Raw genomic sequence first — 21,753 nt, forward strand, 5'->3', positions numbered from 1 at the left:
TAAAGTTTGACTGACCTATCTGACTGTTTTTTTGACATTCCCTTTAGCGCAGCGTAGGCGCGGCTTATAGTCCGGGGCGGCTTATTGGTGGACAACGTTATGAAATATGCCATTCATTGAAGGTGCGGCTAATAATCCGGTGCGCCTTATAGTGCGGAAAATACGGTAAGTACCAATGATTGTCACACACACACTAGGTGTGGTGAAATGTGTCCTCTGCACTTGACCCATCCCCTTGATCACCCCCTGGGAGGTGAGGGGAGCAGTGGGCAGCAGCAGTGCCGCGCCCGGGAATCATTTTTGGTGATTTAACCCCCAATTCCAACCCTTGATGCTGAATGCCAAGCAGGGAGGTAATGGGTCCCATTTTTATAGTCTTTGGTATGACTCGGCCGGGGTTTGAACTCACAACCTACCGATCTCAGGGCGGACACTCTAACCACTATATATAAATGTGTGATGAAGTTATGTATTCTTGTCAAACCTCAGAAAAATAGGCTGTGCAATGATGCAAAGAGGTTAACCTTGATATTGTTATGAAAGTGTTGAGTGAGAACGAAGCACACCGACACTGAATTCTGATGCTTATGCTCAAATTGTTGATTATTGATTATTTGGTGTCATTTAAACTGACCCGTTATATGGCCTGCTCCGTGCACGACTATTCACACTGGGGCAAACAAACCACAGAAGATTGTTTTCTATCAAACTACAAGCACTGGCACATCTCACAAAAACGGCAACAGAAGGCTTTAATATGAAGGCTGTGTCAGAAGAAACTGCCTTTTTTTTTGCTGTGTCTTGCCATTTGGTCTTTAAATGGAGGCTCTGAACTGGAACACAACTTTTCCTCTCAGCATGTGGTTGTTTCTTACCAGAAAACCACATGTTCTTTGTAATATTTCCATTCAATTCTGTTTGGAAGTAACTACACAAAAGCAACACGCTGCAGAGTACTTTGAGCGACAAACTGTCACCTGGCTTTTTGTTAGAGGAGCCATATGTAATAATTTCATGTCGAGTCATCATTAAATGGCCCTTACATGTCAAAAGGCATTAATAAATCATGTTTTTTTGAATACCTTTATAACTGATAACAGTAGTTCAGCCGGGATATGCTCATTTCAAAATGAGATTTACAACCCCGAAATCTTGTTATTGTTTTCATTTCGATGTCCCGCCCTCAACCGTTTGACCAATTAGAAAGTCTGTGAATGTGTCACATCCAGGTTGCCAGTTACTAGAGATGCACGGTTTGCGGACACAACCGCGGAGTCCGCGGATTATCCGCGGATCGGGCGGATGAAATTAAAAACAATAAGATTTTATCCGCTCGCGGGTCGGGTCGGGCGGATTAATTAGATATTTTTTTTATTTTTTTATTTTTTTTGCGGGTGGCAGTTAAACCAATTGGGAAATATATATACATAGTTAAATGTTGTTACCCACATACGAAAAACGAGCAGGCACCTGCTGCATATGCCACAACAGAAGAAAAAAAAAGAAAAGAGATGGACACTTTTACGGAGCGGAGAAGGGACGCCTCGCCGGGGTCCGGGACCGAGGCCCCTTCCCCCGAGAGGGCCCCACCGGGAGCCGTAGCTGAGGCGATCCGCGAGAAGGGCCCGACGCACGTCCAGGGTCACTACCGCGCCCACCGCACCGACACCCCGCCTCGTCCGCTTTCGCAGTGCGCTCACGAAAGGGGTGGGGCTCACCCTGGTTGATATAGAGAGCAGGACGGTGGCCATGGAATTTCATTTAAGGTTTGTGATAAACCATCAAACTCATTCGTTAAAAGGACTCTATAGTAATATAAAGCGAATTTTTCTGGACATTATCATGCAAGAAAAGTTTATTTTTGGGATCGCGATCACCGCGTAATGATTTTTAAAGGTTGCATTACATTATTAACTGTCCAATGTGATCAGCCAGTGCGATTGGAAGTCCATGCTCAATTATTGCCTCCGTAAATAAAACTTCGGCATTTATCACATCCAAAGAATCTGTTTGGGCGACGAAAAACGTTGAAAGTTTTCCACTTGTATCGCTAGCAACGGCATTAGACTTGTGTTTTTTTGTCCCAACGTGGTCTTTTACATCGCTAATTCCTCCGTGTCCGATCGAAAAATCTTGTCTGCACAAGGTGCAATTCGCGTAGTTTTCACCCTTTTTTTTTTTTTTTTAATTAATATTAGATATATAACAACGGGCGGATGGCGGGCGGGTGCAGTTCTGATCAAACGTTACATCGGGTGGATGGCGGATGGTTGACGACTTTCTGACGCGGTTGCGGATGAAATAAATTGCCTATCCGCGCATCTCTACCAGTTACGCACCGCCCTCTTCGTCTAGCTACTGCCTCTGGTAAAGTTACTAAACATGTCAGACCTTAGTAAATCTAAAAGGCGTCGTTACGATCCTCAACTTATTCATGACAAAGCCAGCAACAAAATGAGGATTTGTATAGGGCAGGGATCGACGAGCCGCATGCGGCTCTTTGACCACTCTGATGCGGCTCAGCTGCATACTTGCCGACCCTCCCGAGAGACTTCCGGATTTCAGTGCCTCTCCCAGAAATCTCACAGGACAAATATTCTCCCATTTTCACCCTTACAACAATAATAAGAGCGTGCCGTGATGGCACAGCATTTAACGCCCTCTATGACATGTATTAACAGCGTACGAGCCCAGCCACATGCTGTATGCAGCTTCTGCTTGCACACGTAAGGGACAGGAAGGCATACTTGTTCAACAGACATACAGGTTACACTGACGGTGGCCGTATAAAACAACTTTAACACTGTTATTAATATGCGCCACACTGTGAACCCACACCAAACAAGAATGACAAACACATTTCGGGAGAACATCCGCACCGTAACACAACATAAACACAACAGAACAAATACCCAGAATCCCATGCATCCCTAAGTCTTCCGGGCTACATTATACACCCTCCGCTACCACCAAACCCCACCCCCCCAACCCTGCCCCCCCACACATCAACCCCACCTCACCCGTGCGTCGGTTGAGGTGGGCGGGGTTTGGTGGTAGCGGGGGTGTATAATGTAGCTCGGAAGAGTTAGGGCTGCATGGGATTTTGGGTATTTGTTTTGTTGTGTTACAGTGCAGATGTTCTCCCGAAATGTGTTTGTCATTCTTGTTTGGTGTTGGTTCACAGTGTGGCGCATATTTGTAACAGTGTTAAAGTTGTTTTATACGGCCACCGTCAGTGTAACCTGTATGGCTGTTGACCAAGTATGCCTTGCTGTCACTTACGTGTGCAAGCAGAAGCTGCATACAACATGTGGCTGGACTGGCACGCTGATTGTACAGGTTGTAGAGGGCGTTAAATGCTGTGCCATCACGGCACACCCTTATTATTGTTGTTAGGCTGAAAATCAGCCGACATTCGAGTGAATAGCTGCTCTGAAATTTGGGAGTCTCCCGGAAAAATCGGGAGGGTTGACAAGTGTGATGCTGTCAAGCGCCATTCATATAAAACTTGCGGGCCGCACTAACATTACATTTTCAAATTAAGGTGCGGGCCGCGTGTTTGAGACCCCTGGTTTATACATAGCACAAAGAAAAAAACAATTTTGTATGCAGTGTTATTTCATTTTTAATTTCAAAAGAGTTTTGTGGCTCCCATTGTTTTCTTTAATTTGTGAAACTGGTCAAAATGGCTCTTTGAGTGGTAAAGGTTGCCGACCCCTGGTATAGGGGATGCCTTTGAAAGATGGAGATGATTGAAGGCGGAGAAGATTTTTTCTGCATTAATTTCCTCCTTGATAGGTAAGTCAGACATTTACGTTTTCCTATTACCGGTACTTGTAATAAATGGAAATGGACATTGCGTATGTAAACTATACAGGTAAAAGCCAGTAAATTAGAATATTTTGAAAAACTTGATTTAATTAAGTAATTGCATTCAAAAGGTGTAACTTGTACATTATATTTATTCATTGCACACAGACTGATGCATTCAAATGTTTATTTCATTTAATTTTGATGATTTGAAGTGGCAACAAATGAAAATCCAAAATTCCGTGTGTCACAAAATTAAAATATTACTTAAGGCTAATACAAAAAAGGGATTTTTAGAAATGTTGGCCAACTGAAAAGTATGAAAATGAAAAATATGAGCATGTACAATACTCAATACTTGGTTGGAGCTCCTTTTGCCTCAATTACTGCGTTAATGCGGCGTGGCATGGAGTCGATGAGTTTCTGGCACTGCTCAGGTGTTATGAGAGCCCAGGTTGCTCTGATAGTGGCCTTCAACTCTTCTGCGTTTTTGGGTCTGGCATTCTGCATCTTCCTTTTCACAATACCCCACAGATTTTCTATGGGGCTAAGGTCAGGGGAGTTGGCGGGCCAATTTAGAACAGAAATACCATGGTCCGTAAACCAGGCACGGGTAGATTTTGCGCTGTGTGCAGGCGCCAAGTCCTGTTGGAACTTGAAATCTCCATCTCCATAGAGCAGGTCAGCAGCAGGAAGCATGAAGTGCTCTAAAACTTGCTGGTAGACGGCTGCGTTGACCCTGGATCTCAGGAAACAGAGTGGACCGACACCAGCAGATGACATGGCACCCCAAACCATCACCCAACCATGCAAATTTTGCATTTCCTTTGGAAATCGAGGTCCCAGAGTCTGGAGGAAGACAGGAGAGGCACAGGATCCACGTTGCCTGAAGTCTAGTGTAAAGTTTCCACCATCAGTGATGGTTTGGGGTGCCATGTCATCTGCTGGTGTCGGTCCACTCTGTTTCCTGAGATCCAGGGTCAACGCAGCCGTCTACCAGCAAGTGCCTGGTTTACGGACCATGGTATTTCTGTTCTAAATTGGCCCGCCAACTCCCCTGACCTTAGCCCCATAGAAAATCTGTGGGGTATTGTGAAAAGGAAGATGCAGAATGCCAGACCCAAAAACGCAGAAGAGTTGAAGGCCACTATCAGAGCAACCTGGGCTCTCATAACACCTGAGCAGTGCCAGAAACTCATCGACTCCATGCCACGCCGCATTAACGCAGTAATTGAGGCAAAAGGAGCTCCAACCAAGTATTGAGTATTGTACATGCTCATATTTTTCATTTTCCTACTTTTCAGTTGGCCAACATTTCTAAAAATCCCTTTTTTGTATTAGCCTTAAGTAATATTCTAATTTTGTGACACACGGAATTTTGGATTTTCATTTGTTGCCACTTCAAATCATCAAAATTAAATGAAATAAACATTTGAATGCATCAGTCTGTGTGCAATGAATAAATATAATGTACAAGTTACACCTTTTGAATGCAATTACTGAAATAAATCAAGTTTTTCAAAATATTCTAATTTACTGGCTTTTACCTGTATTGTCCAATACAGTCTGATCTCGTCTAACAAAGCTAGTATATTCGTGCAACGAAAACTTAGTGTGATGGTGCGTCGCTCCTAGTGTAATGCTTAGCATGCTAGCCCAGTCAATGACACATCGACATATAAGTTAACGGGGGAAATATATACTCGTTAGCCTGTATGTCGATGTGTATTCCAACTGACAGGGCAAAATATATTTTCGACAAATAAAACCTATGTGGATATGGGTGCCGAAGATGTCGTTGTGGCTTGTACAGCCCTTTGAGACATTTGTGATTAAGGACTATGTGATTGATTGATGATTTATATAGTCATTGCCTATTTCGTTCTCATTCTGATGATACGCTGAGGAAATGGGTTCCAAGATTAGCACGACTGTCATCATGGCAATGTGAAACGTATGGAGACAGCCAGATCATATGATAAAATAATTCCTCATTCGTGTAGCCTATAGGCATACCTTGGTAAAATGTCTCCTCTTTAGCTTTGGGCGTACATTAGGCTGCTAAGCATGCTCGACTTATTTTCACCAGTATAACCATTGCTAGCGTTGGTTGTATTCTTTGGTTTCTGATAGTACTGACAATAACCATATGATTTGTTGTGATATTGTACGCAGGCATGATGTACTTCTTCCTGAAAATAGTCTAATTTGTGTGTAAAATGTGTTGGTTAGAGATTTGTTATTGACAAAACGCTCGTCTATTCAGCTATTATGGTCCCAGCACCTCAACCCCTAGTACAGGGGTCAGCAACCTTTACCAGTCAAAGAGCCATTTTGACCAGTTTCACAAATTAAAGAAAACAATGGGAGCCACAAAAAATCTTTTGAAATTTAACATGAAATAACACTGCATACAAAGTGTTTTTTTGCTTTATGCTTTGTATAAAGCAAGGGTCTCAGACACGAGGTCCACACCTTTATATGAAAATAGGATGTTAGTGCGGCCCGCGGGTTTTATATGAATGGTGCTTGACAGCGTCATTCCTGTCAACCCTCCGGATTTTTCCGGGAGACTACGAATATCACACTTTTCTCTCGTACGTGCCGTGAAGGTACAGCATTTAACGTCCACTACAACCAGCATGCCAGCCCAGCCACACGGTGTATGGGGCTTTTGCTTGCTCACGTAAGTGACAGCAATCTATACTTGGTCAACAAAAAGGAGGTATAAAAAAAATTAACACTCTTACTAATAATGCACCACACTGTGAAGCCACACCAAACACGAATGACAAAAACATTTCGGGAGAACATCTGCACCGTAACACAACATAAACACAACAGAACAAATACCCAGAATCCCATGCAGCCCTAACTCTTCCGGGCTACATTATACCCCCCCCCCCCAAACCCAGTAGCCCAGTCGATCGAGCTGGATTCTGCTGTGTATCTGGCAACCTCAGTCAGGGAGAGAGGGAGGAGGACTACTGAATTTTGACCATGATTTCAGTACCATTTCTGGCCACATTATTACATATGGCACCTTTAAGCCTCTGTGCCACTAGATGGCGAAACTAATGCCAGAGTGAACGCCGTAAGACCCGTCTAAAAACATCTGGTCTTACTTGCTAGCATTAGCTTGTAACTACGTTGTTTTCCAAGCATTGGAAACCAAACTTTTAGCAGCAGTGCAGCTTTCACAGCCTATCAGCTGTCATCCTGCTGCTGCTGAGGTTTACCATATTTTTCGGACCATAGGGCGCACCGGATTAAAAGGAGGCATTAAAGGGGTCATATTATGATTTTTTTTTTTTTTTTATAGATTTAGTACACTTCCTTGTGGTCTACATAACATGCAGTGGTGATTATTTGGTCAGAATGTTGCATAGATTATGTTTTACAGACCCTCTTCAAGCAACTTTCTGATCGTCTCTTTTGCCCCATTTGTGGGCGGTCTTATTTACCTGGCTCCAATTTGACAGCGTTTTTGCCCCGTCATCTTTGTTGGACCGGTAATTTTTTGCGCTTCCCTCGCAAATCTACTGACATATTTAAGTTATGTACGCTACTTTATATTACAAATGGCAACAGCTGAAGATGAATGCCCTACACAAGAGCGTAAAGAAAATTAAGGAGCTTATTGACTACGGCGCAGACTACAATCGCATATGCGGGCAACATTTTCGGGACTTATGCAAATCCCAAATACACGGAAGCAGGTAACAATAGTTAAGAAAAGTTAATTTTGCATAATAGGTTGGAACAAAATGCCAGACAATATGGCCTCGTTTACACTGCAAACCAAATCAGATTTTTTTTCCTCTTAAGTGACACAGATCGGTTTTTTTTTGCAAGTCTTAATGCTCAAAGTGCTTCAAATCTGATCTTTTGGCATCAGATTCAGGCCACATCAGGAGGTAGTCCAAATCCGTATGGAATCTAAACAGCAGTGCAACCTGAATTCTACCCGTATTTGATTTTTTTTTTGTCAGCTTTTGGTGGGCAACATCATTCTTGTGTGCGGGGTAAGAGGCCGCCCGCCACTGGAAGTGGATACTTTAAGTGGATACTCGACTCGTCTTGATTATTGTAATGCCCTGTATGTAGGCATTAGCCAGGCCTCCCTCGCCCGCCTGCAGCTCGTGCAGAACTCTGCTGCTCGTCTGCTAACACAGACCCGCAGACGTGAGCACATCACCCCTATTTTAGCGTCCCTTCACTGGCTCCCTGTGCGTTACCGAATACATTTTAAACTCCTTTTATTTGTTTTTAAATGTCTAAACAACCTCGCGCCAACCTATCTCTCCGACCTCCATCAGCCTTACTGCCCCACCCGATCCTTAAGATCAGCCGATCAGCTGCTGTTGACGGTCCCTGACACAAGGCTGAAGCTTAGAGGTGACAGAGCTTTCGCCGTTGCTGCTCCCAAGCTCTGGAACGACCTACCCCTGAGTGCTAGACAAGCCTCCTCTCTTCCTGTTTTTAAATCTCTCTTAAAAACATGCTTTTATTCCATGGCTTTTAACACTGAGTGATATCCATCCTGCAATGGCGCCCCATAATACACCTGCTGTGATCCTGTTTTTATGTTTTTATTAATTCTATTTTAATTATTTATTTTTTATCGTGTTCTGTTTGTGTTGTGTTGTGTTTGCTCGGTACTCGTTTTATCTTTTAACCTGCTCATTGTACAGCACTTTGGCTACCCCTGTGGTAAATTTTAAATGTGCTTTATAAATAAAGTTGATTTGATTTGATTTGATTTATCACAACATTCTGTTTTGGTGAGCACAAAAAGCTTTTTTCGATGGCCGAATTTCGGTGCACCACTCGTCGTGGCTCAATTAGTGGAGCGGCCGTGCCAGCAACCCAAGGGTTCCAGGTTCGATTCCCGCTTCTGCCATCCAACTCACAGCTGTTGTGTCCTTGAGCAAGACACTTTACCCACCTCCTCCCAGTGCCACCCACACTGGTTTAAATGTAACTTAAATATGTAGATAATGGGTTACACTAAGTAAAGCGTTTTACATCAGAAGAGAAAAGCGCTACATAAATATAATGAACTTCACTTCACTATTCAATAGTGCGCAAATAACAGGCTAAATGTAATATATGAATATACATTTTGATTATGAAGGAATAGTGATCGTTGAGGTTGTAGCGTAATTTGTTACAAGTTACGTACATTGCGTAAGTTGTATATGTAAATGACTTGAAAAATAGATAGTAGTAGATCCACACTGATGTTGGTATGGCCTCTACTTGACAGCCATAAAAAGATTAGAACCCTCCCAAATATATTACACTATATATATTTATTCATACTTTATACTACTTTAATTTATTTTCACGGAAAAAACCCCACTAATTTTTAAGGTGTGGCGGTATATATTTTATTTTGTAGTAGTAGTAGCGACTTCCTTGTTCATTTATGGGTCAACTTCCTGTTTTCACTTTAACAAACTTCGCAGGCAAGTGGCGTCGGGGCCACATTGGGGCCACATTGGGGCCACATTGGCGCCACGTTGGGGCCTGTGCGCGTTTATACTGGAGTCTGAAAAAGATCACATTTTACCTGCAGTGTAAACAGTAAGCTGGAAAAATCAGACTTAGAAAAAAAATCAGATTTGGGCCAATTTGGCCTGCAGTGTAAACATAGTCTCTGAAATTGCAACTAATATTGATACTGTTGTTGATAATATTCATTTTTGTTTCACTACTTTTAGACTCTGCAGCATCGCGTGGACATCGGGGGCGGTACCACTGGATTGGCAGACCGGGGTGGTGGTTCCTCTCTTTAAGAAGGGGAACCGGAGGGTGTGTTCTAACTATCGTGGGATCACACTCCTCAGCCTTCCCGGTAAGGTCTATTCAGGTGTACTGGAGAGGAGGCTACGCCGGATAGTCGAACCTCGGATTCAGGAGGAACAGTGTGGTTTTCGTCCTGGTCGTGGAACTGTGGACCAGCTCTATACTCTCGGCAGGGTCCTTGAGGGTGCATGGGAGTTTGCCCAACCAGTCTACATGTGTTTTGTGGACTTGGAGAAGGCATTCGACCGTGTCCCTCGGGAAGTCCTGTGGGGAGTGCTCAGAGAGTATGGGGTATCGGACTGTCTGATTGTGGCAGTTCGCTCCCTGTATGATCAGTGCCAGAGCTTGGTCCGCATTGCCGGTAGTAAGTCGGACACGTTTCCAGTGAGGGTTGGACTCCGCCAAGGCTGCCCTTTGTCACCGATTCTGTTCATAACTTTTATGGACAGAATTTCTAGGCGCAGTCAAGGCGTTGAGGGGATCTGGTTTGGTGGCTGCAGGATTAGGTCTCTGCTTTTTGCAGATGATGTGGTCCTGATGGCTTCATCTGGCCAGGATCTTCAGCTCTCACTGGATCGGTTCGCAGCTGAGTGTGAAGCGACTGGGATGAGAATCAGCACCTCCAAGTCCGAGTCCATGGTTCTCGCCCGGAAAAGGGTGGAGTGCCATCTCCGGGTTGGGGAAGAGATCTTGCCCCAAGTGGAGGAGTTCAAGTACCTCGGAGTCTTGTTCACGAGTGAGAGAAGAGTGGATCGTGAGATTGACAGGCGGATCGGTGCGGCGTCTTCAGTAATGCGGACGCTGTATCGATCCGTTGTGGTGAAGAAGGAGCTGAGCCGGAAGGCAAAGCTCTCAATTTACCGGTCGATCTACGTTCCCATCCTCACCTATGGTCATGAGCTTTGGGTTATGACCGAAAGGACAAGATCACGGGTACAAGCGGCCGAAATGAGTTTCCTCCGCCGGGTGGCGGGGCTCTCCCTTAGAGATAGGGTGAGAAGCTCTGCCATCCGGGGGGAGCTCAAAGTAAAGCCGCTGCTCCTCCACATCGAGAGGAGCCAGATGAGGTGGTTCGGGCATCTGGTCAGGATGCCACCCGAACGCCTCCCTAGGGAGGTGTTTAGGGCACGTCCGACTGGTAGGAGGCCGCGGGGAAGACCCAGGACACATTGGGAAGACTATGTCTCCCGGCTGGCCTGGGAACGCCTCGGGGTCCCACAGGAAGAGCTGGACGAAGTGGCTGGGGAGAGGGAAGTCTGGGCTTCCCTGCTTAGGCTGCTGCCCCCGCGACCCGACCTCGGATAAGCGGAAGAAGATGGATGGATGGATGGATACTTTTGGTTTCACTACTTTTGGTTTGTTCTGTGTCGTGTTTGTGTCTCCTCTCAATTGCTCTGTTTATTGCAGTTGTGAGTGTTGCTGGGTCGGGTTTGCTTTTGTAATTGGATTGCATTGTTATGGTATTACTGTGTATTGTTTTGTTGGATTGATTAATTTAAAAAAAATAAAAATAAAAAAATAAAAAATCTTTAAAAAAATGAGAATCGAGTCTGAATCGCACAACATGAGAATCGCGATTCGAATTCGAATCGATTTTTTCCCACACCCTTAATATGTATCTCTTATGTGTGACTGCTATCTAATGGTCACATTTATCATAACACCTTGTACCAGATAAAACTTGCTTGAGTTCGGTGAGCACAACCAGAATCAATACATATATTAGGCGCACCGGGTTAATATGCGCACTGTCGATTTTTGAGAAAATGAAAGGATTTTAAGTGCGCCCGATAGACGGAAAAGTACAGTACTTCTTTACACAGAGCTCAGTTTCTTGCACATGCCTGAAGCTGCTCCGTGTGTCCATGGCAGTAACACAACTAGCGTATCGCTGAAAAAGTGTCCACTCTTCTCCCCCACTACTATGATTGTGGGTGACATAACCAGTAATATCTTCTTTTCTAACGCCACAACTTGCTGCCATCTCAGCAACGATGGATTCTGATGCGTCATCTATGTTGCTGCTTCTTGATCTTAACGCTGCTTTCGATACCGTCGATCATAATATTTTATTAGAGCGTATCAAAACACGTATTGGTATGTCAGACTTAGCTTTGTCGTGGTTTAACTCTTATCTTACTGACAGGATGCAATGCGTCTCCCATAATAATGTGACCTCGGACTATGTTAAGGTAACGTGCGGAGTTCCTCAGGGTTCGGTTCTTGGCCCTGCACTCTTTAGTATTTACATGCTGCCGCTAGGCGACATCATACGCAAATACGGTGTTAGCTTTCATTGCTATGCTGATGACACCCAACTCTACATGCCCCTAAAGCTGACCAACACGCCGGATTGTAGTCAGCTGGAGGCGTGTCTTAATGAAATTAAACAATGGATGTCCGCTAACTTCTTGCAACTCAACGCCAAGAAAACGGAAATGCTGATTATCGGTCCTGCTAAACACCGACATTTATTTAATAATACCACCTTAACATTTGACAACCAAACAATTACACAAGGCGAATCAGTAAAGAATCTGGGTATTATCTTCCACCCAACTCTCTCGTTTGAATCACACATTAAGAGTGTTACTAAAACGGCCTTCTTTCATCTCCGTAATATCGCTAAAATTCGTTCTATTTTATCCACTAGCGACGCTGAGATCATTATTCATGCGTTCGTTACGTCTCGTCTCGACTACTGTAACGTATTATTTTCGGGTCTCCCTATGTCTAGCATTAAAAAATTACAGTTGGTACAAAATGCGGCTGCTAGACTTTTGACAAGAACAAGAAAGTTTGATCATATTACGCCTATACTGGCTCACCTGCACTGGCTTCCTGTGCACTTAAGAAGTGACTTTAAGGTTTTACTACTTACGTATAAAATACTACACGGTCTAGCTCCGTCCTATCTTGTCGATTGCATTGTACCATATGTCCCGGCAAGAAATCTGCGTTCAAAGAACTCCGGCTTATTAGTGATTCCCAGAGCCCAAAAAAAGTCTGCGGGCTATAGAGCGTTTTCTATTGGGGCTCCAGTACTATGGAATGCCCTCCCGGTAACAATTAGAGATGCTACCTCAGTAGAAGCATTTAAGTCCCATCTTAAAACTCATTTGTATACTCTAGCCTTTAAATAGCCCCCCTGTTAGACCAGTTGATCTGCCGTTTCTTTTCTTTTCTCCTCTGCTCCCCTTTTCCTTGAGGGGGTGGGGGCACAGGTCCGGTGGCCATGGATGAAGTGCTGGCTGTCCAGAGTCGGGACCCGGGGTGGACCGCTCGCCTGTGCATCGGCTGGGAACATCTCTACGCTGCTGACCCGTCTCCGCTCGGGATGGTGTCCTGCTGGCCCCGCTATGGACTGGACTCTTACTATTATGTTGGATCCACTATGGACTGGACTCTCACAATATTATGTCAGACCCACTCGACATCCATTGCTTTCGGTCTCCCCTAGAGGGGGGGGGGTTACCCACATATGCGGTCCTCTCCAAGGTTTCTCATAGTCATTCACATCGACGTCCCACTGGGGTGAGTTTTTCCTTGCCCGTATGTGGGCTTTGTACCGAGGATGTCGTTGTGGCTTGTGCAGCCCTTTGAGACACTTGTGATTTAGGGCTATATAAATAAAGATTGATTGATTGATTGATTATTGACAGCCTTCCCTCTTTGGTAACTCGGCTTGTTGTTAATGTTGGGTATAATAAGACGAAAAGACGCCAATTAGAACTAACTAAAAAGGAATGTAAAGTCCTCTTCAGTCTGTTGAAAGAGTTAAATGTATACATTATTATTATTTTATTTTATACAACTACTGTAGTTGTTTGTACTACCTTCTGCTGTATTGTTTTGCAAAAGAACGTTTCAGGGCTAAGTATCACATTTATTTATATTTTACACCTTTTATTTTTTCCAGAGTTGATTAGTCTTCCTTCACAGAAGCGGCACAAGTGTAATTGGTTTATACTACTAGTGCTTCTCTACCTTCAAGGTACTCAACATGCTTTGAAACTATTACCACATTCACCTACTGATGACGCAGCAGCAAGGGCAACTGGAGCTTCAGTATATTGCTGAAGGATACTTTGTTGACCACTTTGGAGTGTTTGAGAGTTTAAGGTTATTATGTGCTTTGTTGTCCTGATTGCCAATATGAAAAACTTGGCCTTGGACAAGCACAGTTATGCTGTGTCGTTTATTCAAAGCTTCACCTTGGGTCCCCAAAAAGACAAAGGTATTGTGCGGTTTTCGGTTGCATTAGATGTAGTTGTGCAAGTACCGCTGACATGTACTTTCAAAAAGATTCTAATTATTAGATCCCATAAATACCACAAAACAAGTATAGATTAAATGTTCTTACATGTAAAACGTGTGATATCATGTTCGATACAAGCAGTCCTCTAGCATGTTTTAAAGAGGAAATGCTTGCTCAAGCTTTTCATTTAATCAACTAACTGGAGTCATTGGGAAAAGATGGAAACAAATAATTAATTATGGAACTACTAAATTATTAGTTTGTAAACCTCTAATAAGAAATTCGAGTTGGCAAAAAGGAACTAAAATAAATAGAAAAATATATAAGTTTTATTTAATAAAGAAATCTTTGAAGGCTGCCCCATACAACACATTTGGAAAATGGGAGGACTTTTTTGACTGCCCGTTGCCGTGGGATGCCATATTCAAACTAATCTATAAAACGATGTGCAAAATCGTTATTTTCAAATTAAAATTATTTATAACTTCTTACCCACGGGGAAAATGTTAAAATTATGGAATATGACAGAGTCAGATGACTGCCGATTTTGTTGTCAGGAGTCTGAATCCACCCTGCATTTGTTTTGGTATTGTCATATTGTGTCTTCTTTTTGGGTGGAAGTTGAAAAAATGTGTTTAAGGATTGGTTTGTTTATGAAGCTTGATGTGGTTTCTGTTATTTTGGGAGAGTTCATTGACAATCATGATTTAATCAATGTAATTATAGTACTCGGTAAAAGGTTTATTTTTAAGGCCAAAAACAGATATTCACTTAGTATTACTTTCTTTAAAACATTTATTCAGTATTTTTTAACTTTAGAAAGTTACATGGTTGAAAACGATAATGATGCCAAAAAACATAAAAAAAGATGGGAAGTCCTCAAAGGCTTATGTTGAAAGTGTAATTATTTATAGATTATATGCTATCTGTTGTTGTATTCCCTAACTTTTAGTGACCTGAACATAAGCTGGACTGTAAATACTTTTTTTGTTTTTGTTTTTAAAATGTAATTTTGTTTATAGATTATATGCAATCTGTTGTGTTCCAAAATTTTCTGTTTTTTTTTTTGTTTGTTTGTTTGTTTGTTTGTTTTCTCAGTGTACATGAATGAAGGTGTGTGTTGCTGGACCCGACTTGGACATTATCTGGACTGGACCTGGTTTAAAAAAAAAAAAAAAAACTTTAAACAAAGCTAATTTCATTTACAGCCAGGTCTGGTGAAGATAAGGTCCTTTCTTTCTTTTTTTATTTATTTATTTTATTTTCATTTTTTTATAGATAGGATAAATAAATATTTTCTTGGATAAAGAGGAAAGTAAACAATATAAAAATAATTACATAAGGGAGAAAAGGGAAAGAAAAAATAGTAATTAAATGAAAATGTTAGTGGACCAGCAGCACAAACAATCAAGTGTGCTTCAGAGACTGTGTTGTGTCCCTTGCAGAAGTGTTGTCCATGTTGTGGAAACCAGAATATTGTTGGCAGAAAGAAACAACCCCTTTTGTGTGAGTGGGTGTGTGTGAGTGTGAATAGGGGAGGGAGGGTTTTTTTTTCTGGGTTGATGCACTAGTTGAAAGTGTATCGTGTGTTTTTTTCTATGTTGATTTATTTAAAAAAAAAAAAAAAAAAAAAAAAAAAAAAAAGAGGAACTGCACTTTTTTTGAGAGACAAGATGACAGATGTATTTTTTTTTAATGCATTCTAATATTCGTAAATAAAAATCTGCTTACAATGGAGCCAAAGGGATGTCCTCTATTCCGCCCATACAGCCCTTAAAGAAACATCCAAAAAGCTCCAATTTAAATTGTGTGACCTAAATTATAACCAAGTATTAGTGATATTGTTAACTCAGACAAACAATTTCTAGCGTCACATTGTCACTGAGAGAAAAAGCTTGTTGCTGTTATATTGACATCATCGACTGGTGAGCTGCTGCCTCGCCTCTCAGCTGGTGAAAGTTTATCCTAGATAAATAAATAATGTCTCTCACCTGGACAGCAGAAGGATGAGGACATAATCTGAAAAAATTGCCAACATTGGCATCAAAATTAGACCCAGAAATGGCGAGAAAGACACAGTTCCTCGTTCTATTTTATCCACTAGCGACGCTGAGATCATTATTCATGCGTTCGTTACGTCTCGTCTCGACTACTGTAACGTATTATTTTCGGGTCTCCCTATGTCTAGCATTAAAAAATTACAGTTGGTACAAAATGCGGCTGCTAGACTTTTGACAAGAACAAGAAAGTTTGATCATATTACGCCTATACTGGCTCACCTGCACTGGCTTCCTGTGCACTTAAGAAGTGACTTTAAGGTTTTACTACTTACGTATAAAATACTACACGGTCTAGCTCCGTCCTATCTTGTCGATTGCATTGTACCATATGTCCCGGCAAGAAATCTGCGTTCAAAGAACTCCGGCTTATTAGTGATTCCCAGAACCCAAAAAAAGTCTGCGGGCTATAGAGCGTTTTCTATTCGGGCTCCAGTACTATGGAATGCCCTCCCGGTAACAATTAGAGATGCTACCTCAGTAGAAGCATTTAAGTCCCATCTTAAAACTCATTTGTATACTCTAGCCTTTAAATAGCCCCCCTGTTAGACCAGTTGATCTGCCGTTTCTTTTCTTTTCTCCTCTGCTCCCCTTTTCCTTGAGGGGGGGGGGGGGCACAGGTCCGGTGGCCATGGATGAAGTGCTGGCTGTCCAGAGTCGGGACCCGGGGTGAACCGCTCGCCTGTGCATCGGCTGGGAACATCTCTACGCTGCTGACCCGTCTCCGCTCGGGATGGTGTCCTGCTGGCCCCACTATGGACTGGACTCTTACTATTATGTTGGATCCACTATGGACTGGACTCTCACAATATTATGTCAGACCCACTCGACATCCATTGCTTTCGGTCTCCCCTAGAGGGGGGGGGTTACCCACATATGCGGTCCTCTCCAAGGTTTCTCATAGTCATTCACATCGACGTCCCACTGGGGTGAGTTTTTCCTTGCCCGTATGTGGGCTTTGTACCGAGGATGTCGTTGTGGCTTGTGCAGCCCTTTGAGACACTTGTGATTTAGGGCTATATAAATAAAGATTGATTGATTGATTGAAAAAGACGCCTGGTTCCACCCCCTTTTTTTCTTCGCGAGGACTATGAGACACTCTTCATCTAAACGGGAATGACAGCAGACATTGTTGAGTAAGTGATGTTTTATTATGTTTGTTGGCTCTCATAAAGTCTGCAGTCTGTATTCATTATTTATGTCGAAAAAAAAGCGGAAGTCGTGATGTGTTTTTTAAATTAATGCGCCGTGTATGCTTAAAATGAGCAAAATACCTAAATATTACCTTATTAAGAATGTGACTGTTACTACATTACATATATACTTACAGTGTGCATATAAAACATTGATGGAGATGTTTGGATGTTTTTAAAGCGCTTTATAGGCAGAATAAAGCGACTCTCATGAGCTCTATTGTAAGCAGACCTTTGATCGCATTTAATTTATATGTATAATGCATAAAAAACTAAAAATGTGTGCTTGTCTTACATAAGGATGGTAAACGATAGGCAACATTCCAAATAATGTGCAGTTCCCATTTAAAGCTAGACAGCCAGTTAACATCTAAATGTCCTCCAATAAGCACAGAAGTTGGTCTTTTCTTCTATCTTAGTCAAGTCATTCACAAAAGGTAAACATAGTCAGCTATAGGCTACTAGGAGCTAGCAGCCACACAACACCTAAGCACACAATAACATACAAGATAGATATACGTAATAATATTTGAACACAATTTTAAAACAGCACATTTGTCAATACAAACAAGAATCAACTAATTATAGTTGCATATTACTTACACATACAAAGTCTCTAAGGCAGAAGCTTGTTAGAAACTAGCCAGTAACAAACACGTCCACATAATTCAACTTGCTGAATCATGAGCTTAACTTAATTAAATATTATGACCACTAGGTGTCATGAAAAAAAAAAATTGCCATTCCACTTCAACTTAAAGATAACAAAAGTCCATTCCAGGCGGTTACTAATAAATAGGTTAGTGTTTTCATACCTATCATTGTTCTCTGTTTGACTAATTTCACTTGAACAAACTTTTTCTAACATTCCACACTACAAAATAATACAAGTATGTATGTTTCCTGCTGATATCGTATCAGATGAATATGGTATCAGCGAATGCTCAAGGCTCCAATATCGGTATCATATAGAAATTAAAAAGTTGGATCAGGACATTACGACAAATTACATTGATTTAATGTCCAATAATACAACGCCAAGATGGTCAGAGTTTAGCATATATTAGCTTACATTGAAAGGTTTTATCATCATTAAAACCTTTTTACAATGTTCACCTTTTGTTGTTGTCAAACACACACAATCTACATCATTCAAGATAAGTTGAATAAATGTAAACTAAAACTAGCGTACAGCATATGCAATAGTAACAAAAACTATATAACTCCATCCATCCATCCATCTTCTTCCGCTTATCCGAGGTCGGGTCGCGGGGGCAGCAGCCTAAGCAGGGAAGCCCAGACTTCCCTCTCCCCAGCCACTTCGTCCAGCTCCTCCCGGGGGATCCCGAGGCGTTCCCAGGCCAGCCGGGAGACATAGTCTTCCCAACGTGTCCTGGGTCTTCCTCGTGGCCTCCTACCGGTCGGACATGCCCTAAACACCTCCTTAGGGAGGCGCTCGGGTGGCATCCTGACCAGATGCCCGAACTACCTCATCTGGCTCCTCTCGATGTGGAGGAGCAGCGGCTTTACTTTGAGCTCCCCCCGGATGACAGAGCTTCTCACCCTATCTCTAAGGGAGAGCCCCGCCACCCGGCGGAGGAAACTCATTTCGGCCGCTTGTACCCGTGATCTTGTCCTTTCGGTCATAACCCAAAGCTCATGACCATAGGTGAGGATGGGAATGTAGATCGACCGGTAAATTGAGAGCTTTGCCTTCCGGCTCAGCTCCTTCTTCACCACAACGGATCGATACAGCGTCCGCATTACTGAAGACGCCGCACCGATCCGCCTGTCGATCTCACGATCCACTCTTCCCTCACTCGTGAACAAGACTCCGAGGTACTTGAACTCCTCCACTTGGGGCAAGATCTCCTCCCCAACCCGGAGATGGCACTCCACCCTTTTCCGGGCGAGAACCATGGACTCGGACTTGGAGGTGCTGATTCTCATCCCAGTCGCTTCACACTCAGCTGCGAACCGATCCAGTGAGAGCTGAAGATCCTGGCCAGATGAAGCCATCAGGACCAAATCATCTGCAAAAAGCAGAGACCTAATCCTGCAGCCACCAAACCGGATCCCCTCAACGTCTTGACTGCGCCTAGAAATTCTGTCCATAAAAGTTATGAACAGAATCGGTGACAAAGGGCAGCCTTGGCGGAGTCCAACCCTCACCGGAAACGTGTCCGACTTACTGCCGGCAATGCGAACCAAGCTCTGACACTGATCATACAGGGAGCGGACCGCCACAATCAGACAGTCCGAAACCCCATACTCTCTGAGCACTCCCCACAGGACTTCCCGAGGGACACGGTCGAATGCCTTCTCCAAGTCCACAAAGCACATGTAGACTGGTTGGGCAAACTCCCATGCACCCTCAAGGACCCTGCCGAGAGTATAGAGCTGGTCCACAGTTCCACGACCAGGACGAAAACCACACTGTTTCTCCTGAATCCGAGGTTCAACTATCTATATACTATACTATATAACTGATTATTTAAATAACTTAGTTTAATAATTTAAATGGGACCTATTATGCAAAACCATTCTTTCTTACCCATTGGTAGCGTTTTTTGTGTATTTGAGATCTGCATAGGTCTTGAAAATGTGAACTCAAACCATGGAGGTATTACAGATATTTATAAAACAATCTTGCCTACTTTCATACGTCCTCTAAACGAGCCATTTGGAATTTTCCCAATTGGTGACGTTTTTCCCCAACTGTGACATCAGTGGATATCTCCATATATGGTACAGTTTTACCTGAGGAGCTTTGCGTGAGTACATTATTATAGTCTGACGTTGGAGTCAATAAGTTATTTCTTAACATTTTATTTTCAGGTCTCAGTTAGATTAGAGTGGGTACAAAATGCGGCCAAAAGACTTTTGACTAGGACAAGAAAGTTAGATCATATTACACCTATGATGACCCACCTGCACTTCAGGTGCAATTTTGAGGTTGTATTGCTTGCGTGCAAAATATTAAACGGTCTAGCGCCATCTTATCTTGCGGATTGTATTGTACCTTATATTCTGTCCAGAAATCTGCGTTCCAAGAACGTAAACTTATTAGTGACTCCCAGAGCCCCTGCAAAAAGTCTGCAGGCTTCAGAATGTTTTCTATTTGGGCTCCAATACTCCTACGCCCTACAGGCAAACGTTAGAGATGCTACCTCAGTAAAAGCATTTATGTCCCACCTTATAAAATATTTTTATTTTCTAGCTTTTGAATAGAACCCTGTTTAGACCAGTTGATCTGCCGCTTTTCTTTTCTGATTTCCTCCCTCAATGCTGCATGGAGAGGAGAACCAGGTTGTCACAGATTATTTCTGTAGAGGTACCAGTCTGGAGGAGGTTCTAGCTGTTCCAAGTCGTGAACCGGGGTGGACCACTCTCCCATGCAGAGTGGGTGACGTTTTACTTCGCTACTAAATAATAATGGAAGAAGATCCCTGTATGACCCTCTGTTGGCTTCCCGATGGATTAGACCAGTGGTTCTCAAATGGGGGTACGCGTACCCCTTGGGGTACTTGAAGGTATGTCAAGGGGTACGTGAGATTTTTTTTTTTAATTCTAAAAATAGCAACAATTCAAAAATCCTTTATATATATATTTATTGAATAATACTTCAACAAAATAAATGTTTAGAATTAAGTTCATGAATCCAGATGGATCTCTATTACAATCCCCAAAGAGGGCACTTTAAGTTGATGATTACTTCTATGTGTAGAAATCTTTATTTATAATTGAATCACTTGTTTATTTTTCAACAAGTTTTTAGTTATTTTGATATCTTTTTTTCCAAATAGTTCAAGAAAGACCACTACAAATGAGCAATATTTTGCACTGTTATACAATTTAATGAATCAGAAACTGATGACATAGTGCTGTATTTTACTTCTTTATCTCTTTTTTTCAACCAAAACTGCTTTCCTCTGATTAGGGGGTACTTAAATTAAAAAAAATGTTCACAAGGGGGTACATCACTGAAAAAAGGTTGAGAACCACTGGATTAGACTCTCCCATTATATAACAATTCAATAACTGTACCCACTCGGCATCCTTTGCATTCGGTCACCCAGAGGGGGCGTCCCCACATCTGCAACCCCTTCCCAAGATTTATTTGTCCTTGCCTGCATGTGGGTTCAGATAAGGGGATGTAGTTGTGGTTTGTGAAGCCCTTTGAGGCACTCATGATGAATGGCTATATAAATAAACTGTGATTGATAATTTTCTATATCCTCTTGTTGTGGGGCAGACTGGCTCGTACATGCACATGGATCCTCCGCTGTTGCCATTTCTAACACAAAGTAGCATATAGTTCTAACTCATATCTGTCGAAAACTAGAACATTGTCTGACGGGGATAAGACGTAGTCGAAGTGGAGGCACGTAAAAAACACCGCCTACAAAACGGGGCATCCTGAGGAGACGGTCAGAAAGTGGCTTGAAGATGATCTGTAAAACATAATCTATGCAACATTTTGACCAAAGAACCACCATTACATGTTATGTAGACCACAAGGAAGTGGTTTAAATGCAGGGAAAAAGTAATAATGTGACCCACCCACACTGGTTTAAATGTAACTTAGATATTGGGTTTCACTATGTAAAGCGCTTTGAGTCAC

The 21,753-nt window shown here is 42.6% G+C and overlaps 1 protein-coding gene across 2 annotated transcripts in view; it reads right to left on the minus strand.

The window, feature by feature from the left end:
* The window catches only part of LOC133570836 (receptor-type tyrosine-protein phosphatase gamma-like), a 519,637-nt gene that overhangs the window by 151,182 nt on the left and 346,702 nt on the right, over positions 1-21,753 (minus strand). The gene's annotated exons all lie outside the window — the stretch shown is intronic.

Source organism: Nerophis lumbriciformis, linkage group LG28, assembly GCF_033978685.3.
Source record: "Nerophis lumbriciformis linkage group LG28, RoL_Nlum_v2.1, whole genome shotgun sequence".
Lineage (NCBI taxonomy): Eukaryota > Metazoa > Chordata > Actinopteri > Syngnathiformes > Syngnathidae > Nerophis > Nerophis lumbriciformis.